This window comes from Pristiophorus japonicus, chromosome 1, assembly GCF_044704955.1.
Source record: "Pristiophorus japonicus isolate sPriJap1 chromosome 1, sPriJap1.hap1, whole genome shotgun sequence".
Taxonomy (NCBI): Eukaryota; Metazoa; Chordata; class Chondrichthyes; family Pristiophoridae; genus Pristiophorus; species Pristiophorus japonicus.
In genome coordinates, this window is record NC_091977.1 from 67565663 (window position 1) to 67587674 (window position 22012).

Consider the following 22012-nt stretch of genomic DNA (forward strand, 5'->3'; position numbering starts at 1 on the left):
TTAATTTTTTGCTCGAAAAATGTGAATTTCAATTAAGCAACCTAAATGACACAGTAAAGTGGGAATTTGGTGCAAAAAACATGCTTAGAATTGTTTAGATAATTTGGAAGCATCTGTGCTGCCAGCACATATCAGTAAATTGTGGGCAAAATTTACCCTACAATCTCATTTATACGGCTACGATAGTGAGACTCTAAATGTTAACTCTACTTGGCATTGTACGGGTCTTGAAGGAGTTGTGCTAACATATTTTCAAAGTTTAAAAAGTACAATAAAATCACAGTGCTCTGTGGGTTAGTACTTATCAGTTACAGTGTTACATAGTGGCTTCCTCTTTTAGTTAGTGATGCTAGTCTAGTTATATTACAATCCCTTCAAGATTTAGTTCGGACCTGGAATTTTAGGTCCATCATTGAAACACCTGTGAACTTTTTGACGTGGAAGCAAGTCATCCTCGATTCGAGGGACTGCCTATGCTGATGATTACAGCTTATGCTGAACAACTCATACTATCGGTGCACAGTCAGAAAGATTGAGTTGTACGTCTGATTCTGGTGTGAATATGAATCTGAATATGTGTGTATTATTTTATCATAAGTTATCAATTCATGCACATAAGCGTAATTCAACTTGCCTAAAACACTCCTGCTTTACGGTGTAGTTGTGATTATAGATGGCCAGTATTGTGCCCTTGTTTGTTAACATGGTTCTTGCATCATTACTTTTATTACTCTGCAGAATTTCTTGTGCTCACGGCCAAGGACTACGTCCATAAGGGAGCGCTCACTCTCTGCAAACTGAAAAATGACGTGCAATATCTCGTAAAATAGTGTTGCCCAGAACACACGTTACTGTAATTTGTTCACTGGAAATGGTGCATGTCCTCTCGTCTCCTAATCTTCAGATGATGGCGTAATAATCACTGTCACCTTGTGGTTTAGGCTGCAATCTAGGAATCAGGGTTATTAAAAGCAAAAATTATACAGTAGCAAGAGGTTTGTGTAAACAATTTCATTGACTTACAGCTTATAACTCTGGTTACAAAACAAGAAAAAACGTGAACAATCGTTGAATCCCCTATTAACACTGAACCTGGATCAGTGCCCGTAACACAGAATGTATGTGATGTTAAGTCCATCTGATGGAGCCTTCACCTTTTCATTTGTGTATTGATAGAACATGATGATTTGCTAGACTGGCCAAAGGCTAACAAATACCTTTTGGGACATCCACTGAAATGGGAACTGGGTTACTCAAGTTCAGGTTGTAAAATATTTGAAATTGCTACTTATGTAACAAAAAATACAATGGCATCTGTCTGGCTGGTATATGTGGCCTCCTTGATGACAGCCCGGTGTCCCGGGCTCAGAGCCCAACACTTACCGTCTGCACATTACTATAAATTACAAGGTTCCTTTAAATCACAGAGTACTTTCCTTAAGAAAAAAACTCTGTCAAAGCTGGGTTTGAGACATCAGCCATGGATCATTGGTAGCACTTTCTCCTCGAGAGTCAAAGTTGTGGAGTCAAGTCCCATTCCAGAGACTTGCGCGCATAATCTAGGGTGACACTTCAGTGCAATACTGAGCGAGTGCTGCACTGTCGAGTACTATCTTTTCGATACAATATTAAACTGAGGTCCATTTGCACGCTCAGGTTTTTTCTATTTGTTCCTAGGATGTGGGCATCGATGGCAAAGCCAGCATTTATTGCCCTTGTGAAGGTGGTGGTGAGCCGCCTTCTTGAACCGCTGCAGTCCATGTGGTGAGCATACTCCCATAGTGCTGTGAGGGAGCGAGTTCCAGGATTTTGACCCAGCAACACTGAAGGAATGGCGATATATTTCCAAGTCAGGATGGTGTGTAACTTGGAGGGGAACGTGCAGGTGATGGTGTTCCTGTGTGCCCAAAGGTTTGGGAGGTGCTGTGGAAGAAGCCTTGGCGAGTTGCTGAATTGCATCTTGTAAATGGTACACACTGCAGCCACAGTGCGCCATTGGTGGAGGGAGTGAATGTTTAAGGTGGTGGATGGGGTGTCAATCAAGTGGGCTGCGTTGTCCTGGATGGTGTCGAGATTCTTGAGTGCTGATGGAGTTGTACTTATCTGGGCAAGTGAAGAGTGATGGAAGATGTCGTCAACCTGCTTACCAATAACCTGCTTACCGATGCCCAGTTTGGGTTCCGCGAGGACCACTCTGCCCCAGACCTCATTACAGCCTTGGTGCAAACATGGACAAAAGAGCTGAATTCCAGAGGTGATGAGTGACCAGGAGCTTGGCCTGAAGCCAAGACTTCATGGAGTCCAGAGTCAATGTTTGTTGACTACCAGGGCCACTCTTCCCAACTGTATTTCACTATGTCTCCACCTAGTCATTGAACCAGGGTTGGTCCCCTGGCTTGATGGTAATGGTAGAGTGAGGGATATGCCATACTTTGCCCTGGGTATGTTCTGGTTGGACAGGGATGGTGACTGGGGCATTGGCTGAAAGATATGATTGTGTGAGTGTGACTGTCAGGCTGTTGCTTGACTAGTCTGTGGGATAGCTCTCCCAATTTTGGACTTTCAGGGTCGATTGGGCTGGGTGTGCCGTTGTCGTGTCCAAAGCCAGTCCGAGGTCGATACCGAGTGGTCCATCCCGTTTTATTATTCTTACTGTTTTTTGTAGCGGTTGTGTACAACTGAGTGGCTTGCTCGGCCACTTCAGAGGGCAGTTAAGAGTCAACCACATTGTTGTGGGTCTGGAGTCGCATAGGCAGACCAGGTAACGATGGCAGATTTCCTTCCCTAACAGGCATTAATGAACCAGATGGGTTTTTATGACAATCCAATGGTCATCATTACTGATAACTAGCGCTTTATTCCAGATTTATTTAATTAACTGAATTCAAATTCCCCAGCTGCCCTGGTGGGATTTGAACACTTCTCTGGATCATTAGTCCATGCGTATGGATTACTAGTCCAGTAACATAACCACTATGCTACCGTTCCAGTTTGGGTGCACACAAAACATCACATGGCACTATTCAAAGAGCTGGAGAGTTCTCAGCGATGTCCTGGCCATTAATTATACCACTAAAACATTATCTGGACATTTATCTCATTGCTGTTTGTGGGACCTTGCTGTGCGCAAATTGGCTGCTGCGTTCCCTACATTACAACAGTGACTACACTTCAAAAGTACTTCATTGGCTATGAAGTGCTGTGGGATGCCTTGGGGTTGTGAAAGGCACTATATAAATGCTAGTTTTTTCCTTCCTGGTAGATTGACATAACTCTGAGAACTTGTTTGAAGAGGTAATGCAATTTACTGGCCCAAATGAGTGTCAATGTCATAACATAAGAATTAGGAGCAAGAGTAGGCCATTTCAGTGCTGTACATGCCATGTAATATATGTAAATCAGGTCATTATTAAACAATAGAGAATTTTGTATACCATTCTATATGGAGGTCTGCAAAGTCATCCGCTTTATATTGTCTTATGTTTAATTTTCTGCATTTGAAGGATGAAGTTAGCTGGAAGCAGTTGGCAGAGAGTAGTGGAGAGGGTTAAAAACTGCATTGGACCATAAAGCATATCTCTCTTCTGAGACAAAGGGCCCAAGTTTCCCCAGGAGTTGCTCAGTTTTTATTTGGAGCAACTAGATTTTTTTTTGGAGTATCTTAAAAATTGCAATTCTACCCATTTAATTTGCTCCAGTGTAAGTGAGTTAGTTAGGTTTTTTTTAGTTTAGTGTTTTTTTCAGAAGGGGGCGTTACCAGCCACTTAGGCCTGTTTTGGCCATTTAAGCAAGTTTAGACAGCAAAACGTTATTCCAAAGTAAAGTAGGCCAGCGTATGTGGCCACTTGTGTCCGAACAGAAAAACCTTGCGGTGAGCTAAGAAATCAGCGCAGGTAGCCAGAGATTGGGGGGGGGGGAAGGAAAGGGAAGTGAGAGGACCTTGCAAAGCACTAAACACCTTCACAACAGCATTAAAGAAACATAAATACATTTAAAGCACCAAGCACTAAACAAAGCACAAAAATAAGCATTCAATAACAGATTAAAAAATACAAGGAAGCTGAGAGGACTTGCACTTAACACCAAGACTTACAAAGCACTAAACAAAGCACAAAAAGTAATACGCAATTAATTAACAAATAAAAAATAGAAGGGACCCTGCACCTAAAGCACCAAGGCCAAAGTAATAAGCAATCAATCAATAACTAACAAATAAAAAGTAGAAGTCCTAGCTTAGGGAACACAGCGGGCCGCCGATGAGGGAGCCCATTCGGCCAGGTCTAGGGGTGGCATGCTTTGGGCCCCTCCCATGCAGCCTGCAGAGCGTCGCAGAGATTCGGGCACGCATATGCAGAGGCCCCGGCACTGTTTTCAGCGCGGGACCTGGCTTTGCTCCCACACTGGATGTGCTGTGCCACGCCGAGGCCAAAGATGGTCCTGAGAAGCGGGGAGCATTGGAAAGTAACTTTTCGGTGCCCTTTTTAGTCTTGAAAGTCGACGCACCTCTCTGAGGTGTGCCGTTTTTACAGTGGGGGGGGGATCTTGGGCCCAATGTGTTAGATAGGTATACTGTAGAGAAGTTGGTAGCCTGATTGTCCTGCCTTTCTAATTGAAGGAGTAGACCCTGGAGGTGGGAAAGCTGCCAAGAAGTGGGTTGTGAAAGGAGGCAATGTGTTGCTCGGATTGTTCTTTCAAAAATTGCAGCATTTCTTTCCCCTGTTCATGTTTTATATTGCAATAAAAATGAAACTCAAATGACTAGAGCAAGCATTAGGTGATTGTGTGGTTCAATCTCTGAGGACTAAGCAGCCATAACAATATTGAGTAGCGTCAGTGTGGAATCTTGTGGCTCAATTTTCCCCAGTCATTTTTGCTGGTTTTTTTGGAGTATTTATTTTTTTCTAAGTTTCCCCCTGCAATCTGCGCTGGTGTAACTGACTTGGTTACGATTTTTCTAGGCCAGTTCTTTTTACGTCATAGGGGGTTCCCCCCTCATGTCTGCCGTTTTTTTCAATGTTTCACAGTTTCGCCAACATTTTGTCCTCCGAGGTCGGCGTATCTGGCCACTCCCGAAAAAGCTCTAGGCAATGAAGAAAACCAGCGCACATTCACAAATCGGCACTGAAAGATGCCTTTGTTTTTAAATCAAAGATTTTGGAGGGAGTCAAGGACACTGTCAAAATCATTAATAAAGTTCGATGTTATTTTACCTGTCAACGTAGAAGTGTAAATTTGTTGGATTTCAGAAATGTTTTCTCTTTTTTTTACTCACTCACACGCCGCCACCGAACATCTTGAAGCAGGGCTGGAGGGTCGCAGGTTGGCCGGCAGAATCAGCCCCGCGCCTGGACACACTGGCTCGGGGCTCGGCTACAAAACAAGCTGTGGAGGAGAGCGAGAGAGAGAGCGAGGTGCCGATTGCAAGGCTTCGAGCCCGGGGAGCGAGGTGCCAATCGGAAGGCTTCGCGCCCGGGGAGCGAGGTGCCAATCGGAAGGCTTCGCGCCCGGGGAGCAAGGTGCCGATCGGAAGGCTTCGAGCCTGGGGAGCAAGGTGCCAATCGGAAGGCTTCGAGCCCGGGGAGCGAGGTGCCGATCGGAAGGCTTCGAGCCCGGGGAGCGAGGTGCCGATCGGAAGGCTTCGAGCCCGGGGAGCGAGGTGCCGATCGGAAGGCTTCGAGCCCGGGGAGCGAGGTGCCGATCGGAAGGCTTCGAGCCCGGGGAGCGAGGTGCCAATCGGAAGCCTTCTGCACTTAAGACTGCAATGAGTGGTGGGGTGGGGAGGAGGATGGAGAGAGGAGAGAAGTCACAAAACTCCAATTAGTTAAGGGGTGGGGGAGGAGGAGATGACACAAGACTGCAATTAGTTAGGGGGGGGTGGGGGAAGTGAGGGAGAAGTCACAAGACCTTTTGGGCGTAGTCCATCCATACAGACCTTGGGGAGAGAGAGAACTGCAAACCTGTCCTGCCTGCTTGCTTTCCTGTCGTTTTGAGCTTTAAAATGTTAAATTTAAGTATGGGGACAATACTGACAATGCCATACCTTGTGCGAGACTTCTGCATCATGGTGCTACGTAGGAGACAATTGATTCGACTTCATCGCATCAGGAACATCAGAGCCCATAGGGTCTTGGGCAGGAGGCCGTACCCACCTCGGGTGTATCGAGACAGGCGTTCGTACCTCCACCTGAGTGATGCAGACTGTGTCAGAAGTTGTAAGTGCAGACCTGCAACCAAGAAGCATCAGGAGGACTGCTTTCAGTTGAGGTGAAGGTTACAGCTGTACTTTCATTCTATGCCTTCGGGTCATTTCAAGCTGCAACTGGGGATGTGTGCACCACCTCTCAACATGCAACACATGCCTGCATTCGCCAGGTGACGGCTGCTCTGTATGAGCAGAGGAATAACTTCATAAAGTTCCCCATGACCGCCCAAGCAATCCATGATAGGAGTGTGGGCTTCTCCAGGATTGCTGGCTTCCCAAAGGTACAGTACAGGGCTGCATTGATTGTACCCACCTTTGCGATCACCTTTGGAGGATTCCAAGATGTACGGGAACAGAAAAGGCTTCCACTCCATTAATGTGCAGCTCGTGTGTGATGACATGCATCATATCATGTCAGTCGATGCAAGATACCCTGGCAGCACCCATGATGCGTTCATCCTACATGACAGTGTTATATCTGCTATGTTTCAGCAGCAGCAGCTAGACGAGCAGAGCTGGCTGCTGGGAGGCAAAGGATACGGCCTCGCCACCTGGCTCATGACGCCTCTACGCGTAACCCGGACAGAAGCTGACCGTGAATATAACATGTCGCACATTGCGACACGCAGCATCATTGAGAGAACATCAGTAGCAAAGAAAGGCTGCACCCATCTCTCCTCCTCCTTATTCTAACACCGCCCGCTCTGCTTGGCCTTGGACACTCCACCACCCCTGCCCGCAGGCAGTTGCGCAGTGTTTCTGGGCTTGGTACCAAGCTGCTTCTTTCTAACATCTCGGGTACTGTGCACCTCTTGAGGGCGAGGGGCGGGCGTTGGCGTCAGGCGGTAAGTTGCAGGGCCCAGGCGGTTAAGTTGGAGGGCCCGGTTTTGGGCTCTTCAGATGCTGGTATGGGAATTGGAGTGGGAGTGACAGTTGATTCTGTTAATGGGCGCGGAGTATGGGCATATGCTCCCTTATTGGAGCAGCTAACATGCCATCCCTCATGCGTCCTGACAGTGTCTCAACTACCTACAACATTCCCTCCCGCATGGTCAGTGACGTGGTTTGCACTACCTCTGACATTCCCTCACCAATGGTCCCGGATATCGTTCCCGTTTCTTGTCATTGCTGTTATTTCTCCCGACAGTCCCACTACCTCATCACTCACCCCAGGTGTGATCGGGTAAGGTCAATGCTCTCCCTACGCACTCAATGACATCATTTGAACCACATCTGTTAGTTCCTGCACCTCAGAAGAGCGCGGTCGAGCTCTCCTTCCCCTCCTCCCCATGGGTATGCCTTGTTGCACCGCACCACTGGAACCCGCAGCCTGGGAGGGTGGGGCCCTGGGTGTGCCTCGCTGCACCACATCACTGGGACCTGCAACCTCGGAAAGTGTGAATCCATGGAATGTCCCACCAGCACTCAAACCACAAGTCATGGAAGGGGCTGTCACCTCCATGAGCAGCACCTCCTCCAAAGTTAGTACAACAGTGGGAGCTTCATACAACTCCATCTCTCCCCCTCACCCCCATGTTCTTGATCTGGAGGGTGAATTGGAAGATGTTTTCCTCTTCAGGCGTCTGAATCTTCTGCACCATCAGGGTCGGCCTTAAGTTCTGCAAAAGATAACAGAACAGTCAAATGGTTAGCAGCAGAGGAGGGGGCAGGATGGGTGGCATGAGTAGGCTCACACATCGCAGGCCAGGCAGCAGGCTGATTTGAAGGACCACGATAAATTTGCAAGACGAACTCTCTCCCTCGAGCGTGGGCCCAGCTTGTGCAGTACTGATTGTTTTCTCCAGGCAGGACCCATCAAAGCAGCGACCCTCTTTTCCAAGAGTGTCAGTGGGTGCAGATTTGCTGGGCCTCGTCCTGTTCGAGTTCTTTCCTTTTTATTATGTGCTACCTTTTTCTGCAAAGATATGAAAAACTAACTTTTTAAAGAGCGTGTCTTTCTGCGGGGTGAGACATACAGATGGTCACATTTACAATTGCAATTGCATTGAATAAATGAAAATATTACTTACACTAACTACTTGACCAAAGTCCTGCCACTTTTTACACTGGTCTTTGGATCTCATGGTGGTCACCATTGCGCATTAATCTTCTACAACTTGGTTCCAGCGTTTGGGTAGAACTTTTATGTGACCTCTGCTGATGTCCAGCTCCTGCCATCTGTTCTCAATCACAGTAACTAGTGCCTCCACGTCTTCCTGTGAGAAATTCTTGGTCCTTGTACTGCGTTGCATCTTGTACTGCTGTGGCTGCGATTTTTCAATGCTCTCTCACAGCATTCCTTCTCTCACAACTGGCTCTTTAAAAGTGGCCGATTGCCAAATCCGAGCTGTACAGCGCCTACGCGTCCATTGCAACGATGCCAAAAATGTAAATTTATTTTCCCGTGCATGCGCAGAAGGTGCGGCATCATTTTTTGGCACAGACAGCAGACTCCACCCCCTCCGAGGCGACTGGACATGCTGTGCGGCGCGAAATTCAAATTATACATCGGGGAAACTTTGGCAAATTATTTCTGGCACATTTCTGGCCTAGAAAAACGGGCGTAACTCTGGTAATACGCCAGAAAACGGGCTTGGGGAAAATTGAGCCCTTGGTGTGTACAATTGAGCAACAGTTTAATTTTATTTTACAGGTTGAGCGTCCGAAATCCGGAGTTCTGAAATTCGGAATGTTACAGAATCCGGACACTGGACCAATCCAGAAAATGTTCCGACATCCGGACTCCCCGACACTCACTGGCCCGAACTCGATGGCCCGACTTCTTTCTTTTCCCCCCCACCCCCACCCACCCAGCCCTTACCTCGGCTGCCTGACCTGACTTAGACCCAGGCAAAGACATTCCGAAATCTGGAAATATCCGGAACGGCCTCGGTCCCGAGGTTTCTGGATTTCGCACCTGTACTCCCATCTTGCTCTCTTTCAAAAGAAACAGTTGAGTGTGTTCTATCAGCAAAGCCGTACACTGCCCTCTACAGCACATCTTTTGCATGAGGAGTGGGTTTTCATTTTTTACCACCAGAATCCTGAAGTACTGATAAATCTCAAATGGAATGCATGAAAGGGAGAGTCTTGCAAACTACAAAGATTGGATGCAGTTGGGAGACCTTGTGCTCATTGCAAAAGAATCTTGTTTAAACTTAATAATGAAGTCTAGTGCACTCGCTGCATCAGAACAATGTACTACATTTGAACAAATGTGTTCAGACATCATATTATAGAAGTATCCTGTATTGAAATGACCACTTTCTTGTGATAGAAGCTCAGCAGCAGATTTAACTTGGAATATATAATTCCAGTGTGCTGTTCTCCTTCACTGTTAGTATAGAAATCCTGCTCCATATGTGCTGCCTCTCTTCAATCAGGTTATGGATTTATCTAGATTCTGACTTTAAATGTAGAAATGGTAATGTTCTAAAGTGAAGCAATACCTGTTCAGCTTTATTACTTTATTTTTCTGTTTAGGGAATCTGCATGTTTACATCTGTAAATAATGGATCTGAATGTCCTGTTGCCATCAGTGATAACTCCTTAGAGAGCAGGGGCAGTTTTAGATAGCTCTAATCCAGAGCGCAAACAGACCCAATGGGCCAAATTGCCTGTGTCTGTTTTACAAATGTTCATGATTTTCATTATTTTCCTTTTATGACTAATGAGAATTATGATCCAAATCTAGTTGAGTGTCATCCACCAGATATCGGTTTTTCAGTGGCTGGTTTTTGTTCCTGCATTGCACTGGATGGTCAGTGTACTTGATTAGTCATGTTTTAATCAGAGGTTGCAGCAATCTGGAGTGTTACCCACTAATGAAAGAATTGTATTGCCATTTTAGTGGTTGTAGGGGGCAAGGGAAATGATTAAAGCAAGTGTGTCAGTACTGGGCCCAACTCTACTGGTATTAACAGTAGCAACAATGATTAAAGGGTTATATTACCTTTAGTCTGCCCTTGTGTGGGCCTGCAGCTGCTTTCCTGAGCACTGGCCTAGCGTTTCTAATTGCAGTGAGAATCAGAAATACTGGTGGGTTACTCAGCATTTGGCTGTTGTCAGTGAGAAAATTTAGCCCAGTGCTTTTCGAAGATATTTTAAGACTGTTCTTTCAAAGACCCAGCATAAGCACGACCGGCCGAATGGTCTCCTTCTGTGCTGAGAGTTTCTGAGATTCTGTGATGAATAGAAAAATTTTCAGGATGTCTGAAGAATTGAAAAGGTATGAATTTCTCATTTGCAGTATACTAATGGTCCTGATTTGCGGCCGGAGGCATACCTCCAGAGTATGCCCCCGACCCGCAAAATATTTTCAAACTTATTTCCTGGCTCCAACTATGGAGAGTTCAAGACTCAGGCCTGCAGGCATACGCCTGTGTAAAGGCCCACGGATCCCAGGGACACAGGTGGTTCGGAAGCGTCCCTGGGATCACATGGGCCAGGTCCTCCAATGAGAAAGGAGGATTCCATTGCAGTCATTTCCGAACAATCCCCTCATGACATGCAATGGAATCCCCAAATAATTAAACAATTTAGACAACTCTATGATTTTCAAATTTAACTAAGTCTCTTACTTACACCAAATACAATAAAACATTTTTTAGAAAATAATTTTAAACATTTGTTTGTGCATTTTTTATATTTAAGATTTATATTAACCCTTACGCTGATGAAAGCAGGTCCTACATTGAGTGTATAGAAACATAAAAACATCGAAATTTACAGCGCAGAAGGAGGCCATTCTGGCCCATCATGTTCACGCCGGTCGACAAAGAGCCGCAAGGCCCTTGGTTAGCAGTTTTAAAGGTTACATATAAACCTATGAACAATGACGGAAAGGTGAAGAGCACTCAGCCGAACCAGTCTGCCTCACACAGCTGTGACACCCCTTATACTGAAACATTCTACACTCCACCCCAACCGGGGCCATGTGATCTCCTAGGAGAGGCAAAAAACAGATGAAAAACCCAGGCCAATTTTAGGAGAAAAAATCTGGGAAAATTCTTCTCTGACCCATCCAGGCGATCGAAACTAGTCCAGGAGATCACCCTGGCCGTATTCAATTCCCTGCATTACTTACCATTATATGTGCACCGTCCAACAAAAGGTAATTCAGTCTAATCCCAATTACCAGCTCTGGGTCTGTAACCCTGCAAGTTACGCCACTTTAAGTGCCCATCCAATCATCTCTTAAAAGTGGTAAGGGTTTCTGCATCCACCACCTTTCCAGGCAGTGTGTTCCAGATCCTCACAACCCTCTGCATAAAGGAGCCCCCACTTAAATCCCCTCTAAACCTTCCACCAACTACCTTAAAACTATGCCCCCTCGTAATAGACCCTTCCACCAATGGAAATAGGCCCTTTCTATCCACTATGTCCAGGCCCCTCAAAATTTTGTACACCTCAATGAGATCTCACTGGAACAGAGGAAGTTGAGAGGAGAACAAACCCATACCTAAGATTCTCCATTCCAGGCAGCAGCCTAGTAAATCTCCTCTGCACCCTCTCTAGTGCAATCATGTCCTTTCTATAATACGGCGACCAGAACTGCACACAGTACTCCAGCTGTGGCCTAACCAAAGTATTACACAATTTAAGCATAACCTCTCTGCTCTTGTATTCTATGCCTCGGCCAATAAAGGCAAGTATTCCATATGCTTTCTTAATTACCTTATCCACCTGACCTACTTTCAGAGATCTGTGGACAAGCACTCCAAGGTCCCTTTGTTCATCTACACTATTCAGTGGCCTACTGCTTAATGTGTATACCCTTTCCTTATTAGCCCTCCCAAAGAGACCTTTCACTTCTCTGAATTAAATTCAATTTGCCACTGCTCTGCCTGCCTGACCAGTAGATTGATATCCTCCTGCAGTCCATGACTTTCCTCTTTATTATCAACCACACAGCCAATTTTAGTGTCGTCTGTAAACTTCTTAATCATACTCCCTATATTCAAATCTAAATCGTTGATATATATCACAAAAAGCAAGGGACCCAGTACGAGCCCTGCGGAACCCCACTGGAAACAGCCTTCCAGTCACAAAAACATCCATCAATCATTACCCTTTGCATCCTACCTCCAAGCCAATTTTGGATCCAACTTGACACTTTGTCCTGGATCCCATGGGCTTTAACCTCCGTGACCAGTCTACCATGTGGGACCTTATCAAAAGCCTTGCTAAAGTCCATATATACTACATCATATGCGCTACCCTCATCGATCCTCTTAGTTACCTCCTCAAAAAATTCAATCCGGTTAGTCAAATATGATCTTCCCTTAACACATCCGCGCTGACTTTCCCTAATTAATCCTTGCCTTTCCAAATGTAGATTTATCCTGTCTTTCAGGATTTTTTCCAATAATTTTCTCACCACTGAGCTTAGGCTGACAGGCCTGTAATTACTCGGCCTATCCCTTTCTCCTTTCTTAAACAAGGGTACTACATTAGCAGTCCTCCAATCCTCCGGCACCATGCCCAGATCCAAAGAGGACTGGAAAATGATGGTCAAGGCCTCTGCTATTTCCTCTCTTACTTCGCTCAACAACCTGGGATGCATTTCATACGGGCCTGGGGACTTACCTACTTTCAAAGCTGCTAAGCCTCTTAATACCTCCTCTCTCACTATATTTATTTCATCTAGAATATCACACTATCCTCGATAGCAGTATCTGCATTGCCCCTTTCTTTTGTGAAACAGATGCAAAGTATTTGTTAAGAATCTTACCAAAATCTTCCGCCTCCACACAAAGATTCCCTCATAGTCTCTAATAGGCCCTACTCTTTCTTTAGTTACCCTCTTACTCTTAATATATTTAGAGAACATCTTTGGGTTTTCCTTAATTTTACTGGCCAAGAATTTCTCGTGCGCTCTCTTAGCATTCCTAATATCCTTTTTAATTTTGCCTGTTAACTTTCTATATTCCTCGAAAGATTCTATAGTATTTAGCCGTTGGTATATGACATAAGCGTCCCTTTTTTTCTTAATCCTCTCTTGTAAGTCCCTAGACATCCAGGGGGCTCGAGAAATATTTTTCCCAGCCTTTTTCTTTAAGAGCACATGTTTGGCCTGAGCCTTCCGGATCTCCTCCTTAAATGCCTCCCACTGTTCCGGCACTGATTTACTCACAAGTTGCTGTATCCAGTCCACTATGGCCAAATCACTCCTTAACTTAGCAAAATTAACTTTTCCCCAATTCGGAACTTTTATTCCAGGCCGATCCTTGTCCTTATCCATACCCAATTTGAATCTGACTGAGTTATGGTCACTGGCACCCAAGTGTTCTCCCACTAATACTCTTTCAACCTGCCCAGCTTCATTCCCCAAAACTAAATGCAAGACCGCCCCCTCTCGTGTTGGCCTTGCTACATACTGACTAAAAAATTTTCTCTTGAATGCATTTCAAGAATTCTGCACCCTTTATACCCTGCACACTAAATTTGTCCCAATCAATATTTGGATAGTTAAAATCCCCTACTATTACTACCCTACGGTTTTTGGACTTCACAGCAATTTGCCTAACATATTTGCTCCCCTTTCTCCCTCCCACTATTTGGGTGTCTATAATACACACCCAGCAGTGTGATCGCCTCTTTTTTATTTTTCAATTCGACCCATATTTGATCCCGCTAACGTATCATCCCTCCTCACCGCTGTTTCTTTAATCAGTACCGCGACTCCTCCACTTTTTTTTTAACTCCCTCTCTATCTTGTCTATAAATCCTGTAGCTAGGAATATTGATCTGCCAAACCTGCCCCTCTTTCAGCCATGTTTCTGTAATGGCTATAATGTCATACTCCCAAGTGTCTACCTGTGCTCTTAGCTCATCCACCTTATTCGCTATACTCCCTGCATTAAAGTATATACCATTCAGCACAGGAAGACCTCCTTGCTTACTGCTTACGAAGCCCTGTTTTCTCTGTCTTACAGATTCGCTTTCTAGATTCTTGCTATCCAATTTCTGCTTTACTTCCTTCCCTTTTGAATTTGTTCTCTGGTATGCCGTCATTGGGACTGCAAATTCCGTGCCAAAATGTTTTAAAGTTTGGGTTATTTAAATATTCAGTAGAAAAATACTAATGTAAAATCCAATGAAGAAATCTCTGATGGCATAAATGTTTATAAAGTACAAAATAGTGAGTATTTTGCCACCTTTGGCAGCTACTGATCCTGTGACATTCCGGTTCAACAGACCATTTCAAACACTGATTTTGGTGGCAAGAACATTTTGCACTGATGGACTCGGCAGCAGGTAATGGTAACCATGTTATAAAAGTGGTTTATTTAGGACAGTGCTTGGCAATGATGGCCCTGGACAACATGGACTACTTTCCATACTTCGGCAGCCTATTATCAGCAATGGCAGACATCGCCGACGAGGTTCAACACCGCCTCCAGTGCGCCAGCGCAGCCTACAGCCGCCTGAGGAAAAGAGTGTTCGAAGATCAAGCCCTCAAATCTGCCACCAAAATCATGGTCTACAGGGCTGTAGTGATACCTGCCCTCCTGTATGGCTCAGACGTGGACCATATACAGTAGACACCTCAAATCGCTGGAGAAATACCAACGATGTCTCCGCAAGATCCTGCAAATCCCCTGGGAGGACAGGCGCACCAACGGTAGCGTCCTTGATCAGGCCAACATCCCCAGCATCGAAGCACTGACCACACTCGACCAGCTCCGTTGGGTGGGCCACATTGTTCGCATGCCTGACGCAAGACTCCCAAAGCAAACGCTCAACTCGGAACTCCTTCACGGCAAGCGAGCCCAAGGTGGGCAGAGAAAACGTTTCAAAGCCTCCTTGATAAAATGTAACATCCCCACTGACACCTCGGGGTCCCTGGCCAATGACCGCCCTAAGAGGAAGAAGTGCATCCGGGAGGGCGCTGAGCACTTAGAGTCTAGTCGCCGAGAGCATGCAGAAATCAAGCGCAGGCAGCGAAAGGAGTGTGCAGCAAACCAGTCCACCCACCCTTTCCTTCAATGACTGTCTGTCCCACCTGTGACAGAGATTGTAATTCCCGTATTGGACTGTACAGTCACTTAAGAACTCACTTTTAGAGTGGAAGCAAGTCTTCCTCGATTTCGAGGGACTCTCGATGATGATGATGACATAGATTGACTTGCACATTCTGTTTGCCGTAGGGAAATTATCTTTTTTTTTAAATTTCCTGATGACAGGGACTGTGCTGTATAGGGGACGTTAAACCAGAAATGTCTATATGCTTCATATATTTTAGGACCTATATCGGCTGTATATTATGATTTATTTGTTACTGAAAATATCACTTACAGAACGGATTGAAATTGAGCTGGTGAAAGATTGCTTATCTGTGCTGGTTAACCATCTCGAGTGCTTTGAATACGACAGTCTATAATTGCAGTCTGGTTCTTAAAAGAATCCAAATCCTGAATTGCAAACTGCTCTTGTCTTGTGAATTTACTAATAGACGATCTTCCTGTAATTCCACAGGATCCAGTGTACAAGGAAAATGGGTGTTATGTGGGTGCAGTGTGTCAGTTTGAAATGCTTAGCTGCATCACTGGGTGAAAGGAAGCAGTGTTCTGATCACCAGTATTCCATTTAGACTGCGAGGTGTCCAAACTCTCTCTCTCTCCACGGGTAACATGGTACTCACTGTCTTTTGAAAGTTAGGACAGGAATCCTGAAGAGCATCAGTATTTCCTGGAGGTCGCTGGAAAGCATCAGTATTTACTGGAGATCCCATGCACTGTTTGAAAAGCTTAGTAATAGATGATTCTCCTGTGATTCCAGTGTGAATACCCTACCCATCAGAACACAAAGCAGAAGTTGGGGTGAATTGGAAGGAAAGAGGTAGAGAGAGAGTATATTTCCTGTACTAATGTGAAAATTTGAAATGTAAACAACAGTCATTTGCACTTGGGCTCCCCCACTTCCATTCACACATCCTCAGCACAGGCATAATGGGAATACGTTAAAGAAACTGGAAAATGTACCTACTTCTTTTCAAAGCATTTGAATATCCCCTGAGCTGTCCTCCATTTCCCCACCCTCTGTCCTGTGGTCAGGGGACATTTATATTATACACCGTCTGAATACTGATGTCACCTTAATAACCTTTTTAATCAGATTTTTTAATATACCAAATTGGAGTTCCTCTCATGAGTCTCTTGGTTCCTTTTCATATTATTAACTGAGATGGAAGCCATTTGTACACTGAAGGTTTGAAATTCCTATTAGTTCTAATACCCAAAGACACAGAAATCTATATGATAAAGCACACCTGCTCTGGGGCATGTTTAAAACAATCAGAAAATGATCTTCGCTTCCAGATATTTTGTTGGAAGTTTTGGTTCAATTTTTATCAGCAAATGTTTCAGAGAATTTTGAGTGTTCACATTCTAGTTTGTAATTAGTTTTGAAACACCTTATTTCACCCATAACATACAATGGTATGAACAATACAGTTTAGCACCTAGTGGTGGGATAATGGTTCATTCCCCAACAGTTATTACAAAGTTATTCAAATCTGATCAAATTGAAGGTCCTCATTAAAATGCAGAATTTAATTTGGCATTTAATGACGATTAAATCGGAAAGGTTTGATTAAACCGGCAGTATTCATTTACGTTGAGCATCCTTGGTAGTAAATGATGTAGTTCCTTCAGCAGAGCTGTCTGAAGCATGTTCATGAAGCGCTGCTATGGCACCTAGCTCAGCATAATTTCAAATAAGGGCTGATTATTTCAGATTTACCCCAAATCTGGATAATGCATCTCTGCTCCAGTTCTTAAAGTTGCTTCACTTCAATAATTACTTGTATAAATATGTTTATAAACTTTTGGGACATTGTGGATGTTATAGGGAGTGAGCAATGTAAGAGAACCGAAGCAGACAACTAGGGTGAAAAGAAAGTTTTTATCTGTTGGTTTAATACTGCTTTGACACTCCTATGTGGCAGTATTCATCAAATGAATCATAGGATAGTGTTTGTCTGAATTTTGATCCATTGTATGCGACTTCCCTGTTTCAGGATTATTTTATAAAATCGCAATATTTATTTCTCCTGTTATAGAATAAAAGAAGAAAGCTCTGCAACTGGAAATCTTGAGATAGAAGCAGAAACTGCTGTAAGGTCTATCAGTATCTGAAAGAGAAAAGACAGGTTAATCGTTTGGATAGAGAAGTGTTAATTTGTCTTCCTCTCTGATGCTGACAGACCTCGGTGTATTACTGGCATTTTCCACTTTAATTTCCTTTCTGTTTTGTTTTGTTTTGCTATAATCTCCTGTTCCATGTTTCCCCTTTCCCATCTCCTTGTCTCGTTCCCAGCTAGTTGCACACTTTCAACCCCTTTCCCACAACCACCCCCATCATGCCTGCTCAGTTAAGAGGAGGTTCAGAGCTCTGTGTGTTCCTATTTTGCAATGAAAAGCTCGCATGGTTTTCTGTTCATTCATTTTAATGGATATAAAATCATGCAAGCTGCACACAGGGGAGCTGATCCTGCATCTGAATGCCCAATACATTCATTTATTTCAGATGTATACGATACATTTATTTCAGATATCCAGCATTTGCAGTATTTTGCTTTTGTCCAACACATTCTCCTGTTACACTGAGCTCGATGCCAGGAGCGATAACTCAACATTTGCTCTGATGGCTGGTGGTAGTCTGCAATTAATCAGATGGGCTAAGAAATGGCAAACAGTGTTTAATGCAGATATGTACATGATGAATGATTTAAATAAAGTTAATTTACATGCCAATAACTATTGTTGGTTAGATACAGCTTAATACATTACTAACTGCAAAATCAAGTCAAGTGTACAGTGGCTGTTGTTTGTATAAATAGTTCATTTTACAGCATACTCTACAGAAGCAACGTGACCCACATGTAATCAAAACAAAGTGCTGGAAATACTCAGCAGGTCAGGCAGCATCTGTGGAGAGAGAAACAGTGCTAACGTTTCAGTCGATGACCTTTCATCAGAACTGGCGGGTGGGGGGGGGGGTAATTTTAATTCCCTCAAGACAGGTGGGATAGTGTCCGGGGGCGGGGGTTATATTGTTAAAAATGGGAAACCTGACACCAGCCCATTGCAAACCTGGACGGGTTTGGGGTCGGTTGAGTAACCCGCTTTTGAGAAGCAGGTTGATAATTATAATATTTGAATGAGGCTCCATGCCTCAGAGTTGCTCAGCGATTTGGATATAACACCTCAAGCACAAAAACACGGCAGCTAAAGGGAGGTGGGAGCGGCCGGATCCAGCAGATGTGCTTTTCCAGCACTGCTTGTGGGCCAAGAGGAGCAGGAATGCTTCCCCGCGATTCCAACCCCCACCCCCCCCCCCCTTCCGGGGCACAATTTCTCTCCCACCCTGCCCCCCCCTTCCCCCTCTCTGTCATACTCCGAGCTCGCCCTCCCTCCTGGGCTGCATACAGAATGCCAATTTAAAAATGATCAAACACAGTCAAGGGAAGTTACATGAACCTCTTTTTTGTGGTAGTTAATGGAGCTCTGAACACCACTTTGGGGTGTATCGCTAAATCCAGTATAGTGGAAGATGGACTTGTGCTTAAAAATAATTACCCTAGAAACCATGGACAGCTTAAAACGAGCTCTAGGGGAAATCATCATCATAGGCAGTTCCTCTAAATCAACGAAGACTTGCTTCCACTCTAAAAGTAAGTTCTCAGGTGGCTGTACAGTCCAATGCGGGAATTACAGTCTCTGCCACAGGTGGGGCAGACAGTGGTTGAAGAAAAGGGTGGGTGGGGAGCCTAGTTTGGTGCACGCTCCTTCCGCTGTCTGTGCTTGATTTCCTCATGCTCTTGGCGATGAGTCTGTAGGTGCTCAGCACCCTCCCAGATGCTCTTCCTCCACTTTGGGTGGTCTTGGGCCAGGGATTCCCAGGTGCCGGTGGGAATGTTGCACTTTATCAGGGAGACTTTGAGGGTGCCCTTGAAATGTTTCCTCCGCCCACCTAGGGCTCGCTTGCTGTGTCGGAGCTCTGAATAGAGCTCTTGCTTAGGGAATCTTGTGTCGGGTATGTAGACAATGTGGCCCACCCAACGGAGCTGGTTGAGAAAAGAGAGACTTTCAAATCATTTAGTGGCCATTGTCTGTCAAGTTAACGCGACCAAGTTCCAGTTGAAAGTTAGCGATGGGTTGAGTAATAATTTCAGAAGTAAAATGGTACAGCAGTGTTTAGAACATTTTAAATTAAATGTCATTTTTTAAACTAAGAAGATTTATGTTGTGCTGTAACCGAGGGAAGTTAGCACATAACTAGCTGAAAATAACTTGGCCACAAATGGAATTTCAATCATTGTGCACAGATTCTATAATTATTCTTTAACCCTTCCTAAATGCTCTGTAGCTAAAGATGGGTGAACCAGAAAGGAAGAGTAACATGCCATATGTTTCTAAAGTGTTGCACAACAGTTTATTTTGTAAATTGAAATTTGTGATAAATGTTGCGTAACAGTCAGACTTTTGGAGCTATTTCAAGGAGAGTTGGTGATTGAAAGACTTCTCAGGGCTGCTAAATCGGGAAGAAAAATGAGGAACACTAGCACATAGACACATGTCTAACCAATATCCAGTGGTGGTTGGGAATGTTAGAGTTTAAAAAGTCTGTCAGGTAGTGCACTTCTGTAGCATTGTGGTTATGTTACTGGACTAGTAATCCAGAGGCCCAGAGTTCAAATTCCACTGGGGAATTTAAATTCAGTTAATTAAATAAATCTGGAATAAAAAGCCAGTATCAGTAATGGTGACCATGAAAACCACTGGATTGTTGTAAAAACCCATTTGGTTCAATAATGTCCGTTAGGAAAGCAAACCTGCCATCATTACCCCGTCTGGCTTACTTGTGACTCCAGATCCACAGCATTGTGGTTGACTCTTAACTAACTGCCCTCTGAAATGGCCTAGCAATCCACTCAGTTCTACCACCAAACTATTACAACGAAGTATACGACCTTCACCACACGGACTGCAGCAGTTCAAGAAGGCGGCTCACCACTACCTTCTCAAGGGTGGGCAAAGAACAAATTTTTTAAAAAAGTGATGTGGCTCAGTTCTTTAGTACTTTCTCATTACACATCACCCAGTCTAGGATGGCCAGCCCTCTAGTTGGTCCCTCGACATAGTGGTCTAGAAAACCATCCCTAATGCACTCCAGGAAATCCTCCTCCACCATACTGCTACTAGTTTGGTTAGCCCAATCTATATATAGATTCAAGCCACCCATGATGACTGCTGTGCCTTTATTACATGCATCTCTAATTTCTTGTTTGATGCTGTCCCTAACCTCACTACTACTGTTTGGTGGTCTGTACACAACTCCCAATAGCGTTTTCTGCCCTTTGGTATTCTGCATCTCCACCCATTAGATTCCACATCATCTAAGCTAATGTCCTTCCTTACTATTGCGTTAATTTCCTCTTTAACCAGCAACACTACCCCCTCTCCTTTTCCTTTCTGTCTATCCTTCCTGAATGTTGAATACCCCTGGATGTTGAGTTCCCAGCCTTGGTCACCCTGGAACCATGTCTCTGTAATCCCAATGATATCATATTCGTTAATGGCTGTTGGCATTATATTCGTTAATGGCATGTTGGCCTTGATAGCTAGGGGATTTGAGTACAGGAGCAGGGAGGTCTTACTGCAGTTGTACAGGGCCTTAGTGAGGCCTCACCTGGAATATTGTGTTCAGTTTTGTTCCAATCTGAGGAAGGACGTTCTTGCTATTGAGGGAGTGCAGCGAAGGTTCACCAGACTGATTCCCAGGATGGCAGGACTGACATATGAGGCGAGACTGGATCGACTGGGTCTGTATTCACTGGAGTTTAGAAGAATGAGCGGGGACCTCATAGAAACATATAAAATTCTGACAGGATTGGACAGGTTAGATGCAGGAAGAATGTTACCGATGTTGGGGAAGTCCAGAAACAGGGGTCACAGTCTAAAGATAAGGGGTAAGCCATTTAGGACCGAGATGAGGAGAAACTTCTTCACTCGGAGTTGTTAACCTGTGGAATTCTCTACTGCAGAGATTTGTTGATGCCAGTTCGTTAGATGTATTCAAAAGGGAGTTAGATATGGCCCTTACGGCTAAAGGGATCAAGGGGTATGGAGAGAGGGGTGGAATACTGAGGCGAATGATCAGCCATGATCTTATTGAATGGTGGTGCAGGCTCGAACGGCCTACTCCTGCACCTATTTTCTATGTTTCTGTTTCTATGTTCTGCTGTATTTGCCACCAACTTTGTGGAGAGAATAAAGCTGTGCATGCGAGAAAGCAATCATATTTAATTGTTATTTGGAAAATGTTAGCAGTTTTGGCCTCCTTCAGCCCAGTAAAGCACAAAATAATGGGGACCACTCTGGCAATAGTTCTGGTAAAACAAATGTAATCTGCCAACAAGTATTACTTTTGATTAGTCAGGCATCCTACTTGAGGTATGATCCGTTCAGTAAACCATAATAGGAATGTTGAACCAAATCAGTCTATTTTGTGCATCTGATATTCCTATCTAAGGATCCGAACCTATAAAATAATTAAGTCCCTTAATGACCTCCAATCCTCTTGATTGTCGCACAGGTTTTCCCCTCCGACATCCAGCCAGCCTTCAATCTGGTGGGGAACAGAATTAAAACATTCTAATGAGGTCTTGCCGTTAAATTCGGCAGGACCTGTGCATTCCCAGCGTCTCCGAGTTTCCTGGCCCGCTGATGGTTGCTCCCGCTCCCTTTCCGTCTCCGCTTAAATATTGGGACCGGTGTCTCCATATTCTGCAGAAGGATTACA

At 44.5% G+C, this 22012-nt stretch overlaps 1 protein-coding gene across 5 annotated transcripts in view; it reads left to right on the top strand.

Annotated features, from left to right (window-relative positions):
• LOC139264340 (E3 ubiquitin-protein ligase RNF38) overlaps window positions 1-22012 on the top strand; it is a 302131-nt gene that overhangs the window by 177690 nt on the left and 102429 nt on the right. The window lies entirely within an intron of this gene.